The sequence below is a fragment of the Carettochelys insculpta genome, chromosome 7 (genome assembly GCF_033958435.1).
Source record: "Carettochelys insculpta isolate YL-2023 chromosome 7, ASM3395843v1, whole genome shotgun sequence".
NCBI classification, from domain to species: domain Eukaryota; kingdom Metazoa; phylum Chordata; order Testudines; family Carettochelyidae; genus Carettochelys; species Carettochelys insculpta.
Genome location: NC_134143.1, coordinates 24,636,201 through 24,649,195, shown reverse-complemented (window position 1 = coordinate 24,649,195; position 12,995 = coordinate 24,636,201). Strand labels below are relative to the sequence as shown.

At 43.4% G+C, this 12,995-nt stretch overlaps 1 protein-coding gene across 2 annotated transcripts in view; it reads right to left on the bottom strand.

The window, feature by feature from the left end:
* BICC1 (BicC family RNA binding protein 1) overlaps nucleotides 1-12,995 on the bottom strand; it is a 193,283-nt gene that overhangs the window by 70,074 nt on the left and 110,214 nt on the right. The window lies entirely within an intron of this gene.

Below are 12,995 nucleotides of genomic sequence, written 5' to 3'. Positions count from 1 at the left end.
ATGATAGTGGTTTTCAAGTACCTAAAAAGGGTTACAAGGAGGAGGGAGAAAAATTGTTCTCCTTGGCCTCTGAGAATAGGACAAAGAACAATGGGCTTAAACTGCAGCAACGGAGGCTTAGATTAAACATTAGGAAAAACTTCCTAACTGTCAGGGTAGTTAAACACTGGAATAAATTACCTAGGGAAACTGTGGAATCTCCATTGCTGGAGAGTTTTAAGAGCAGGTTAGATGGTTGATGTGTGACTGAACCCAGAGGAAGAGCTCTACTGAGAGGACACCACCACATCCTCCTCAAAAGCAGGAAATCCTCGACTCCAAACAACTCCATGACAAAATGAGTGAGGTATGCAAGTTGGGCAGACCTATCGCGGATCATCTTGATGGTCCTTAGTCCTGCAGAGAGGGCAGGGAACTGGACTCAATCTCTCGATGTCCCGTCAGCTTCTAGTGTTCTATGATTCTATGTCATGATCCACTGCCCAACTTGCATACCTCACCAATTTAGTCATGGAGTTGTTCAGAGCTGAGGATTTCCTGCTTTTGAGGAAGATGTGGTGATGCCCTCTGAGTAGAGCTCTTCCTCTGGGTTCAGCCACACATCACCCATGTCTTGAGGTACAGGGATGTGAGACTGGCATGAAGGAGACGGCCATGGTCTTGGAACAGCAGGTCCAGGTGGAGGGGTTGTGACTTCTGGAGAGCAGTGCCAGGCTCAAAAGGGTGCCAAACCAATGCAGATGCGGCCATGCCAGAGCTATCATGATGACCATGGCCCCATTCTTCTTCATTTTGTATAAGACCTTGCTGAAAAACGGGAACAGAGAAAAACGCATGAAGCAGATTTCCCTGCATCCTCACCCAGGGAAAGAGGAAAGCATCCAAGATGAAGGATGTGTCCAGTCCCCATACGAAGCAGAATGGGGAGAGCAGCCAATTTGCCTGATAGTGAATGGGTCCACTTGGGGAGTACCCCACCTCTGCAACAATGAGTGGGGGCAACCTCCTTATGCAGCATTCATTTGTGTGAGACGTCTCTGTTCAAGTGGTCCATAAGGGAGTTGAGAGCTCCTGGGAGATAAGCCTCCAGGCAATACTGTGAGAAATACAGAAATTCTATAGCACAAGGGCCTCCTAGAAGAGGGTTGCAAAGTGGGCTCTTCCTTGTCCCTTGATATATATTTATGAGGTCTGACCACCCAGACTGTGAGGTGGGTGCAAAAGGCCTTGCAGGTGAGATGTACTACTTTGAGCTCTTTGACATTGATATGCTGGCCCCTCTCACCCAGGGATCACATGCTTTGGGTCCTGGTGTCCACAGGCTCCCTGGCTGAAGTCTGATTCATACAAAATGTACTCAAATATAAGACAATGGCTCTGGAATGGGACTAAGCAGCATGTTCCCCGGAAGTGTCTGCCACTGGAGGGAGGTAAGTATGGGATCTAAGATGGTGAAGAGGCTGACCTGTGAGAAGGCTGATGCTAGCCCACTTGATGTGTCAGGTGATGTAAGTACATGCTGTCATGTGCCCTAAGAGGCAGAGACATGCCCCACCCATTATCATCAGGAAGTAGGAGACATCCTTGAGGGGGAGGCAGCCCTGGCAGTCTTGGTATTCAAAACTGCTCCTACAAACTTTACTTTCTGTACTGGCACTAATGGGGACTTTTTGTTTTTCCACCAGGAGACCCAGAGTTCTGCATGTAGACAGAAGAAGGGAGACGTGACCTGATACCTGGAACCGGGAGCTGCCAGTCATCAAGGTACGGAAAAATCTGCACACCCTGATATCTGAGATAAGCCACAACCACTGATGTGTGCTTGCTGGAAACCCTTGGTGCTGTTGAGACCCCCAAAAAGAGAACTGCAAAGTGGTCGTGTTCCTGACCTACCACAAAGTGGAGAAACGTCCATGGCACTAGAAAATGGACATGTGAAGTGCACTTCCTGGAATCCAGCTTTGGCTTTGGGAATCAGAAAGTAGTGGGAGTAGAAAGCCTTGTCTCTGAATTCCACTGGAATCACCTCCACAGCCTGAGTGAAAGAGTTAATGCACTTCTTGCTCAAGAAGATGCTCATGAGAAGGGTCCCTGAAGAGGGATGGGAGGGAGGGTCAGATAGGAGGGGTGGAGAGAAATTGTGGAGTATAGCCCTTGAAGAGGACGCTGAAGACCCAGTGGTCCGATGCAGTGAATTCCAATGTTGGGGAAAAAACAGAAGAGGCATTCCCTGTGATGGTGGAGGCTGCGAATCAAAGAGTTGGGGCCTTGGTGGAAGTAAAGGTATTCATAATTTTTACAGGGGATAAAATATTTACATTCTGCCTGCTTAGCATTAGAGGTCAGGGAGGAGGGAGTTTGCCACAGGATCTGTAATATATGTGCCACCCCAAGATGGAGGGGGGTGCCACCCTGGCCAGTACGTAGAACAGGATATCAGAGGGCTCTTCCAGATCCTTTCCCCCTAAGTTAAAGTTGGAAGCCACCCTTTTGAGCAGTTTCCTCCTGTGGCACAGGAGGGGAAGGGACCCATGCCACAGGAAAGATCAACTCTGACTTGAAGCTTTTGGTCTGAGGTAAGAACAGTTCTTAGGGCATTAAAATTAGCCAGTGTCTTTTGCTTACTTCAACTTAGTTAAGTTACTCTGATCTGTCTTTTTACTTGCAACCACTTAAATCCTATTTTTCTGCAGTAAAAGCCCAGTTATCAGGCATTTGGATAACCAGCACATTTGACTAAGCACAATACCCAGCATCAGAGGGGTAGCCGTGTTAGTCTGGATCTGTAACAGCAACAAAGGGTCCTGTGGCACCTTATAGACTAACAGAAAAATTTTGAGCATGAGCTTTCGTGAGCACAGACTCACTTCATCAGATGCTGCTAACAGAAAAGTTTTGAGCATGAGCTTTCGTGAGCACAGACTCGATGAAGTGAGTCTGTGCTCACGAAAGCTCATGCTCAATACCCAGCAGGGACTGGCTGCTGCGGTGCCAGTTTCCCACAGCAGCGTGGCCAGCTACCTGCTGCCCAATCACGGGTGAGGGGCTAGAGTGAGGCTGTCTGCTTGTTGCCCTGGCCGGGAGAAAGTTTAGGACTGGCTCTCATAACCTGAATGCTGGATAATAAAACTTGGACTGTACTTAACACACTTGTGTTATCAAGCCCAATGTAAATAACTTACCTTCTGTGTAAACTTTTACAGGGGGTAAAACAGACTGTGGGGGCTGGTGGTCCACTTTGGAGTCTGTATTCTTGGGTGCTGAGCCCTTATTGCTAAACTCTCTCAGAGCTAGGCTGGTTCAGTGTCTGTGCTGCCTGGCAGAGGGCAGTAACCGAGGCTCTGTGCCTTGGCTGGGGTAGACCAGAGCTTCTCACCCAGCAGTACAGGGTGGTGGAGAGCCCCAGAGGGCAGAAAGACAAGCAGTGGGTTGATCAGCACACTGGGAGACCAGCCCCATAGGGATTTCTGTTATCCATCCCATCACAATAATTTTATAATATGTTAAATACATTACCTGCTCTCAAAGCAAATGGAATGTTATGGAAGAATATTGTTTGTGAACATGTATGTGTTCAAGAGGCCAAATGTTAAAAAGGCTTTCCTAAAAATGGAACTTGCTCAGGTTGCCATGGCACCCCTCAAAAAGAGCAGCATTCACCATACTCTCTTCTCCTCCACAAAGCTGTCAGCATCAGCTTTGCAATGCGCTCAGTGCCTGCTGGCCTCACAATCTTGAACTCGGTTCAAATAGACTGATCTGATGCACGCATAGCCCTACAAGCCATTTCAGCCAGATGTCAAGTTTTAAACCAGCATAATTATACATTTTATTTTACAGGTCTCTTGGACACTCAGCAGCTGAAAACACAGTTCACAATTTTCAAATATGGGAGCTTAAGGTAGATAAAACTAAACATGCAGCCTGATTTTTGAGCTGCTGAATGTCCATAATTTCCACTAAAGACAAAAGTACTTGTGGGATGATATGATTCTCTGCCTATTCCAGTGCCACAGAAAGAGCAGGAAGCAGAAGTGCAGCAAACACAAATGAAAATTGTTTAGAATAAAATTCATAAGCGCTTACGTATTATTTTTAAATTATAAAATGTTCTTGTAATGGAATTTTCTCATGGAACCCTTATTTTCATTTTGTGGAACCCCAGGGTTCTGCAGACCGCCATTTGGGAAACACTGGTTTAATGCAATGCCTAGAGAAAGAGCCAGCTTGCCTTCCATAGCTAAAGTTGCTTAAAAATTTAAAAGACCTTTTCTATGTAAACAGCATTCATTTTACTGTTTACATGTATAGAGCACATTTGGCAAGAAATCAATGCCAGAGTTAACACAGAATTGTACTTGGAAGTTGAAAATTAATTGCTCTTTCATTTTCAGTGACATTTTATTTTTGAAACATGGTGCGCAAAATAAAAAAACACCTCAACATGTCCACAATATAGAACAAAAATCCTGGTGTGATTCATGGTTTTCGGCAGGTGGAGTTGTGCTGATAAGTTATGATTTAAGGGAAACAGATTCACCACACTTATTCACTACCAAAAGCTATGCTGCAGACTGAGAGGGGAAGCATTTATTTCTTTTAAGAAATTAGGTAATTTTGAAGTGCAACACACGAGTAAATTATGAGGTATTTGCACAGGTAACATTTAAAAAATAGCCAAGTTATAATGCTGAACTCCTGTGATGGAAACCGGGCTTTTTTTATACAAAACACAATATTAGCACAAACATTAAAAAACAGTTTTGATATTGAAAATTTCTTGTTTTCAGCCTCTCTATACATTAAGGCTCCGTCTACACTAACAAGTTCTTTTGAAAGAGTTTTCAGAAGAAGGGGGCTCTTTCAAAAGATTCCGCAGAGCATCTACACAAAAAAAGCATTCTTTTGAAAGTAATTGAAAAGAACGCGATGATCCTTTCGAAAGCACTCTTCCACTCTCGTTGCAGGAAAAATACCTTCTTTCAAAAGAAAAATGTGTGTAGATGATCCGCAGGGCCCTTCTTTCGAAGGAACAGTCCTCGTGGCACCTGATTTTTTCTATCCCCTGGCCCATTCTTTAGGAAGAGCAGATCACTGCTGCGTGGATGTGCTCTTTCAAAAGAGCAGATCACTCTTTTGATCTGCTTTTTTGTGGATGCACTCTTTTGAAAGCGGTTTCTTCAGAAGAGATCTTCCAGAAGGGCTTCTTTTGAAAGATCTCTGTCACGTAGATGTAGCCATAGTGATTGAGAAAACTGAGTACTTATTAGGAGCAAATACTTAAGAAAATTTTTCTGAAGTACATTAGAGTCCAGCTATATTTGACAAGGATATCAAAACAGAAGACTATCAGTTCACTCATTCATTCAGATGTTTCCACTTAAATAAAAATTTCTTTGAATGAAGTAACTCAGGTGACAAGTTGTTACTTGATATTTGGATTTAAGAGCTATAGAATTCACAAAACCCATCCTGTAAATTCATTCTAAAATCTTAAGTATCAAGTTTCATGACATTCAGATTCTAATTTTAACATGCATTGCTTCTTCAAAGAACTATCCTGCGTTTCAATATGAAATTTTCCTTGAAAGACCAGGCCTGCTTACTTGATTTTTTGGGGGGTGGTCAGGGTGTAAATGTCAAATTGATCTGATCTTTGCATAAGCAAGAAAAAGAAGGTCTCTATGCTTTTTATTTCAGGGCAATAAACAATCAAGTCCTGGGCTATATGATGGTGGTGTTTTTCCCTATTTCAGCCAGAGCTGCTACTATGCTTTTTACACAGATTAAAGCCAAAAGCAACAACAAAACACCATACTGTATTTGGTTTGGGCCTTCCCTGTGTGATCGCTAATTAGTATAACCACAGAATTAAAATCAAGTTGATCAGTTAAGAGCATCTAAAATTCAGAACCTGAATGGCCAAAAAAAAAAAAAAAAAATCTACCAAAAATCCAGTAACTACAGGGATAGCAGTGCCATCACTGATAACACACAGTATGATTCAATATTCTCACTTATACCATCAATGCTATTGCATTTTAGGTGTTCCTGTACACTCCTCCAATTCTTTACTTCATCAAACACTACTTCCTGTGGGTGTCCATTCTTCTGACATCTCCTCTACTTGGTCACTATAGTAGACAAGTTTGCAAAAGCCTTGTACCATTCTTAGGCCTAGTCTACACTAGACAGGTAAGTTGACTGTAGATATGCAATTCTATCTATGGCAACTGCATAGCTAGAATCGACATATGCAATTGACATACCTGGCCATCTTCACAGAGGGAGGTTGACATGACGAGAAGTCTCCTGTCAATTTCCCTTGCTCTTCGCAATATTGAGGAGTACAGAGATTGACTGCCAACCCCAGAAAGTTTGATTTCATGCATCTTTACCAGGGACATGACATTGATTGCTGGAAGATTGACCCTGATAGGGCTGATCTTTCATGCAGTCTAGACATATCCCTAGTGTAGAAACCCACATGAAACTTAGTATCTCCCTCCACAAATAACAGCCCCAGGCCTGCCCCTTTCTTCACACTATGGCATGTAATAAAATCCGTCTTTTTGAGCCATTATGGGAAGCTCTTGTCCCAACCTGGAAGTCACTATCAACTTTGAAAATTTATATGCACCTAATGTAAACACAAAAATGAATGCTGGTCTCCCCACCGGACAGTAGGTATGGCAATAAATAGCCACTGAGGTAGGTGAGCAAGGTTAGAAGGCTGAAGTGGACTCTTCAGCGATTAGTAAGGTCTCTGGGCAGTGGGAATGAGCTGGGGCATGGCAAGGACAGGGTGAGGATGTTGGAAGTGATACAGCCAGTGGGAGGGAGTAACTGATGGCATGACAATTAGGGGAATGAGGACCATCTACAGCCCTCCCTGCAACCTGACTCTGCCCATGCTCACACTTTCTCTCATTATTACATGCCCTTGACTCCTTAGTGAGGGGTATGTTCCTCCACCTTCTCATCTTGGCTAATCTTATCAGGTCAGAGCTTTATATGCCCATACCTCTGTCGCACATCCACAACCATCTTCCTGCTTCTTCATGGCTACGTCTACACTAGCTCCAAACTTCGAAATGGCCGCGCAAATGGCCATTTCGAAGTTTACTAATGAAGCGCTGAAATGCATATTCAGCGCTTCATTAGCATGCGGGCGGCCGCGGCACTTCGAAATTGACGCACCTCGCCGCCGCGCGTCTCGTCCCGACGGGGCTCCTTTTCGAAAGGACCCTGCCTACTTCGAAGCCCCTTATTCCCATCAGCTCATGGGAATAAGGGGACTTCGAAGTAGGCGGGGTCCTTTCGAAAAGGAGCCCCGTCGGGACGAGACGCGCGGCGGCGAGGCGCGTCAATTTCGAAGTGCCGCGGCCGCCCGCATGCTAATGAAGCGCTGAATATGCATTTCAGCGCTTCATTAGTAAACTTCGAAATGGCCATTTGCGTGGCCATTTCGAAGTTTGGGGCTCGTGTAGACACAGCCCATGAGTGAAGGATTTGTTCCGATACAAAATGAAGGCAAATAAAAATAAGAGAAATGGAAACATAAGGAAGTGTAAGGAGCATGGGGGAAATCTCGTATTATGCCTACAAATTAAGTTATTACCAATCAAGATTTAGAGTCCCATACATGTGTGACATTGCTGAGCCTACGAATGAACTTTTTTCTTTTTCTTTTTTTTAATGTTCACTTCTACAGAATGTTACTATATTAATAAAGGCAGAGAAAGTAGTACGTCAGATTTTTAATCGCCCAGTTAAAGACCTAAAACCTACAACATACTAGTTTTAAGAATGTAACTTGCTCTTAAATACAACGTTCAAGAACACAAATTCTACCTTTATCATTCACTATCTCAACAATGTTCAAATAAAGTGTATGAAAACACAGGAAAACAATCTGCCCATTATATCCCTTAATAGTAAGGGACTATGCATCATTCTAGCATTGCTAACGTCCGTCACTCACTTATTCTCTCCTAAAAGTTTACAAGTAACTTCTAACTGAAAATCTAAACACATGGTTTCCTTCAAAACTTATTTTAGTGTTTGGAAATTTTGTATTTGTTTGGCAAATAAACAAACAAACGTATTTCAAAATGCTTTATCCTTAGTGCCTCCTCATAACACACAGTAAACCATCTGTTACTTATAAAGCAGGAAATTCCTCTGTTTTGATCTTTACAGAACAGCTGAGAGTCAGTAATTAACTTGTGAATTCTGGCTTTTGTGAAGTCATACAGGATATTTTAGCAATTTTGTTAAAACCCGCATCTTCAATAGGCAAATTTCCTACATTCTGAACACGTGGAAGGCCCAAAAGTAAAATATTCTTTGAAAATACTATCTAGAAGGATATGCATTAAGTGTGCTACTCTGTACTATTAAATTACTGTCCTTCGTAATAATCATACAAACCGTTATCACTTCACAGATGAAGAACAAAGAGATTAAGTGACTTAGTTTTTTTTCTGGTTACAGAACATTTGCGCATTGGTTACCCCAATACCACAACTTATTTGCAGTGCCAGATAACCTCACTGGGTCCCCTAACTCCCATTACCATGCCCTATCTAATGAACCACAATACATCCTATTATGTACACTTTGCATTAAAAGTTATAATGTTCATGTATAATTAACAAGACACTATACAGCCAGTTACTTCTGGAATACCATTAATAACTGCTGATCATAAATGCCAGATGATACAACATTAGTAATAAGCCATAAACTGTTGTTACACGAGATTGAAAAGCACGATATATAAAGATAGTCGTACGTCCATACCAGACGTCCCATTTTAAAAGGGACAGTCCCATGTTTAAACCCTCCTGCAAGTGTCCTGACTTTTCCTTACAAAAGGGTAAATTGTCCCATACTTGCTGTCTCCCTCCCCCGTCCCATTCGTATTGGCGGTCCTACTGCTGGCTGGATCCCTGCTCAGTGATGGAGAGGGCAGTGGCTAACGAGCGAGGTGGTTGTGCAAAGCTGGTGATGAGGTGAGATGCAGTGCATGGGAGGCTGACCATTCCCCCTGCCGGCCCATCAGTGCAGACCCAGCTGTGTGCCAGCTCTTGGCCAACAGGACACAATACACCATCCTGTTGCCGAATGGCACTGGCTGTGAGCTGTGGTGACTGGCGAGTGCAGGCAAGTAGCAGCCAGTTATGTGCCCCTTTGCTGCCATTCTTGGGCCCTTTACATGTTCCCGCTCTCAGTGTCCTCTCCCTGCTTTGTGCCTTTAACCCCATTCCCACTGCTACTCTGCATCCCCTAGCAGCGTGCCTCACTCCCAGTCCTGTGCAAACAACCAGCCCATGGTTGGCGCATTCAGCTCACCAGTTGCCTGGCCAGCAAGCTCCTTCCTTTCCCAGTGCCTCTGGCTGGGCCACCGCCCCCCCAAAAGCCCAAGCCCCTGCGATGCTGGGCCAGGAAGCCCTGTGTGCGCCAAAGCCCTGAATAGCACTAAGCTCTGGAGTTGCAGGGGAAGTGGAGGAATGATTTCCAGACTGTTCAAGCCCCAAAACTGCAAGCTCTACAGCACCCTCTTACCCCATGTCTCTCCCCCACCTTGGATCCTGTCCCCCAGGGAGCAGGAGACTGCTACAGAGCCTAGGTACCCTCCTCTGCTGAGCCACCTCTTTGCCTATATTCATTCAAACCCCTGTTGTCAGGTTCCCTGGGCCCTGTTACACGTCATCCTGCCTTTGCTGTAGCTAGGAGGTAGCTGGGTTACGTTGGTGTCCAGACGCCACCTGGAGGTGTTAGCTGCCTTTCAACTTTGTGTGGGCAGAAAAGGGACAAGCTACTTTCAGCCACATTGGCAGAAGGGGTAGAAAGGGAGGGAAAAGATAAGAGTTCACAAAGACACAGGCCAGATCATCCCACCGCTCTCTCCTCCCCCCCAGAAGCTGGAAGATGCGCCCATCCTTTTTTCCCCTGCTGCACAACTCCGAAAGGCAAAAACCTGGGGTGAACGGACAGGCATTGACTTGGAAAGATGCAGTACCAGGACAGGCGGAGGCCTTGCAGGTGCCCTGCCAGTCATGGAGGGAAGGGGGCGCTGGCTCTCCTCCTTTGTACCAGCTTCTAAAATGTTAAGAAATGATAATTATGATAACGATAATGACAATTTTTTGTAAAGAAATAAGATTCTTCATCCCATGAGGTTTCTAAGTCGGAGCTTGACAAGGTCCTGGCTGGGATGACTTAGTGGGGGTTGATCCTGCTTGAAGCAGGGGGCTGGACTAGGTGACCTCCTCAGGTCCCTGCCAGCCCTATGATTCTATGAAATGAAGGTAAGATACACAGAACACTTTGCCAGTATTATTTTTTTATGAACAACTGCTCTGGCTGCAGACTGGACAATTTATTTAAATGCAAAGGGCATGGGAAATAGTTTCGACTATTAAAATGTGGGTCATCCTATCTAAAATTCAGGTTTACTCCTGACATGTTGCTATAATTATATTTTATGTATTTACACAGCCTTCCACATATGACGACTGATCAGAAGATTTAAGTCTGTAGCCCTGGTACTTCTTACACTTTGGAACCCAAAACTACATTCTTCATTTTTAATACTCAAGACGTTGCAGAAATGTCTCTTTTGCAGTCTACCACTACCCTGAGTTGGCATTAAGGCTTTCCATGTTTCTCATTCTCATTATGTATGTATACTTTGGATGATATTTCTTGAGATTTCTTAGTTTCATTTTTTCAAGCTAGATTTCATTGTTACATTCTGCTCAGGTTTCTATTCTCTGTATGACCCTTTGTATTTTCTCTCTCTCATTCACTGTTTTCTAATTTAATGCCATAAGTAAACTTTATTAATGCACTTTTTATTTCTTCTCCTAGTTCATTAATGAAGATATTAAAAACTTTACCTACACTTAGCACTGTTTCCCATGTGATGAATTGTGAAATATCTGTATAATTGCCTATGGCTATTTTGCGTGCTTTCCTATCTGCTTGAGTGACATTACTTTCCCTGAATGCACAAAGCTAAATGAAAGCTAGAAATGGGTTGTTGAGCAGCCATGCAAGAAAGGTACAATGACACAGGTACTCAGCTTCAAAGGAGTTAACTGGGCCATCAGCTGGAAGGAGAATATACCTGCCTTGGTTCCATCAAAGCAAGGATGATTTTAACTCTTTCCAAGACTAAGCCTGGGATGCAAAGGAACTCAAAGCTCACAGACCTTCCCAAAGGAAGAGTTCGGGGTGAGCTGAGAATTATTATTCAGGATGTGAGCATGAAAAGGTTGACAAATGTTCAGAGATAGAGGGGATGCAAGTAGCTTCCAGTGTTTCTTGCAACTTGGAGATGGAGAATAAGCCCAATCTGCCTGAGATGTCTGTGGATGGAGTGGTTAAGTTTAGGTAAGGAAGGATGTGTGAACTTTGCTTATTTTAAAATCAGCTTCTCAAAGCACTGTGAATCTACCTGTCGGGTAGAATAAATCAGGCTTTGTTTTAAACAACCTTTTACTGTCTTACTGCAAATGTATGCTGCAACAGGTGTCTGAAGAGAAATGCTGGTAAGTTCCAGTGCCATTTAACCTGACTGAATTGTCACAGGTTGAAAAGGGGTGAATTGCAGAATTCCACACAGATAAGGGGCCTGACGCATGGCACTGGCAGTGCTCCCGCCAGCTCAAGAAGAGACAGCAGCACAGTTAGCTTGGTAACCAGGACCAACCCATACACATTCCAGAATGCAACATATTGCTATTGCTCGATACCCTCTGTTCATGGCTTTCAGCCAGACTTCCACCTAAATCAGCGAGACTCCCAAAGACCTGCCATCATATGGCTGGTTAAAATCCAAATGACCTTCCATTTCCTTTGTTAATTCTGTTAGAAAGTATGGAATATTCCCAATGTCATTTACAGCTCAGGCTAGAGCAGCTTGTGAGTCATTATGTCTTGAGACTGAAGCAAAAACAAAAGGATCCAGTTGGAGAACAGGTCTTCATGGAGACTTTGCTTTTTACTACTGACAGAGTATTCTTTCCCTACCCATGCGATCCTCATCGCTAGCTACCACTGAATATGCTTCCCCATATACGTTTTAGAGCTATTCTTTCCTCAAATGGCATGTATTCCTACACACACACACACACAAAAATATAATCTCTCCCCATGCAACATCTTCGGCTGGGTCTCTCTGGGCTTCTCTACACCAGCTCCCTCCTTTGAAGGGGCATGCAAACAAGCCTGAGTGGAGAAAAGCAATGAAGTGCTGTGCTGCATACGCAGCACCTCAATTAGGCTAATTCTCACCATGGGAACTTTGAAGTTACAAACTTTGAAGCACTGGCAAGCCGGGAAGCCATGGACACTTCCAAGTACCTGCGCAACTTTGAAGTGCCGTTACTCCCAAAAAGTTTTGGTTTATAAAATGAAAGTTTCAGAGTTCAAAATTTATCAGAGATTTTAATATTTTGAAATAAGTACCAAACTCCATTTTCCGATATCTTCTACTTTGCCACCATCAATTACTTTTTGTGGTTATCTTGCATTTAATTAACTGTTTGCAACACTGAAAAATGTCAATATTCTTTCATTTCAACATACATTTCCCTTACATTTCAAAGAGGTTTTTGGACAAGACACTGTTGGTTTTCTCATGTTTACTTTCACTTGTGCACCAGCATTAACCAAAATGACTTCAGCACTGACAGTGTTTTAATTCAAGTATTGCTTCAGTAGAACATGAGCTCTCTCTCACATACAAACACATTTCTACAACAGTTTGATTCCATGAGCTACCACTCAAACACAATCAGCATCCGTTGTCATAAATAAAAATCAAACAGCTTATATTGACTTAATTTGGATTTTACAAAATTATACAAAATTGTAGACATAGCCATGACTACACTGACAGCCAATCAAAAGCTTTTAATACCTCTAGAGTTCTAGACTATTTCATAAATTATAACTGCTATGCAATGTCAGATAACCTTCTA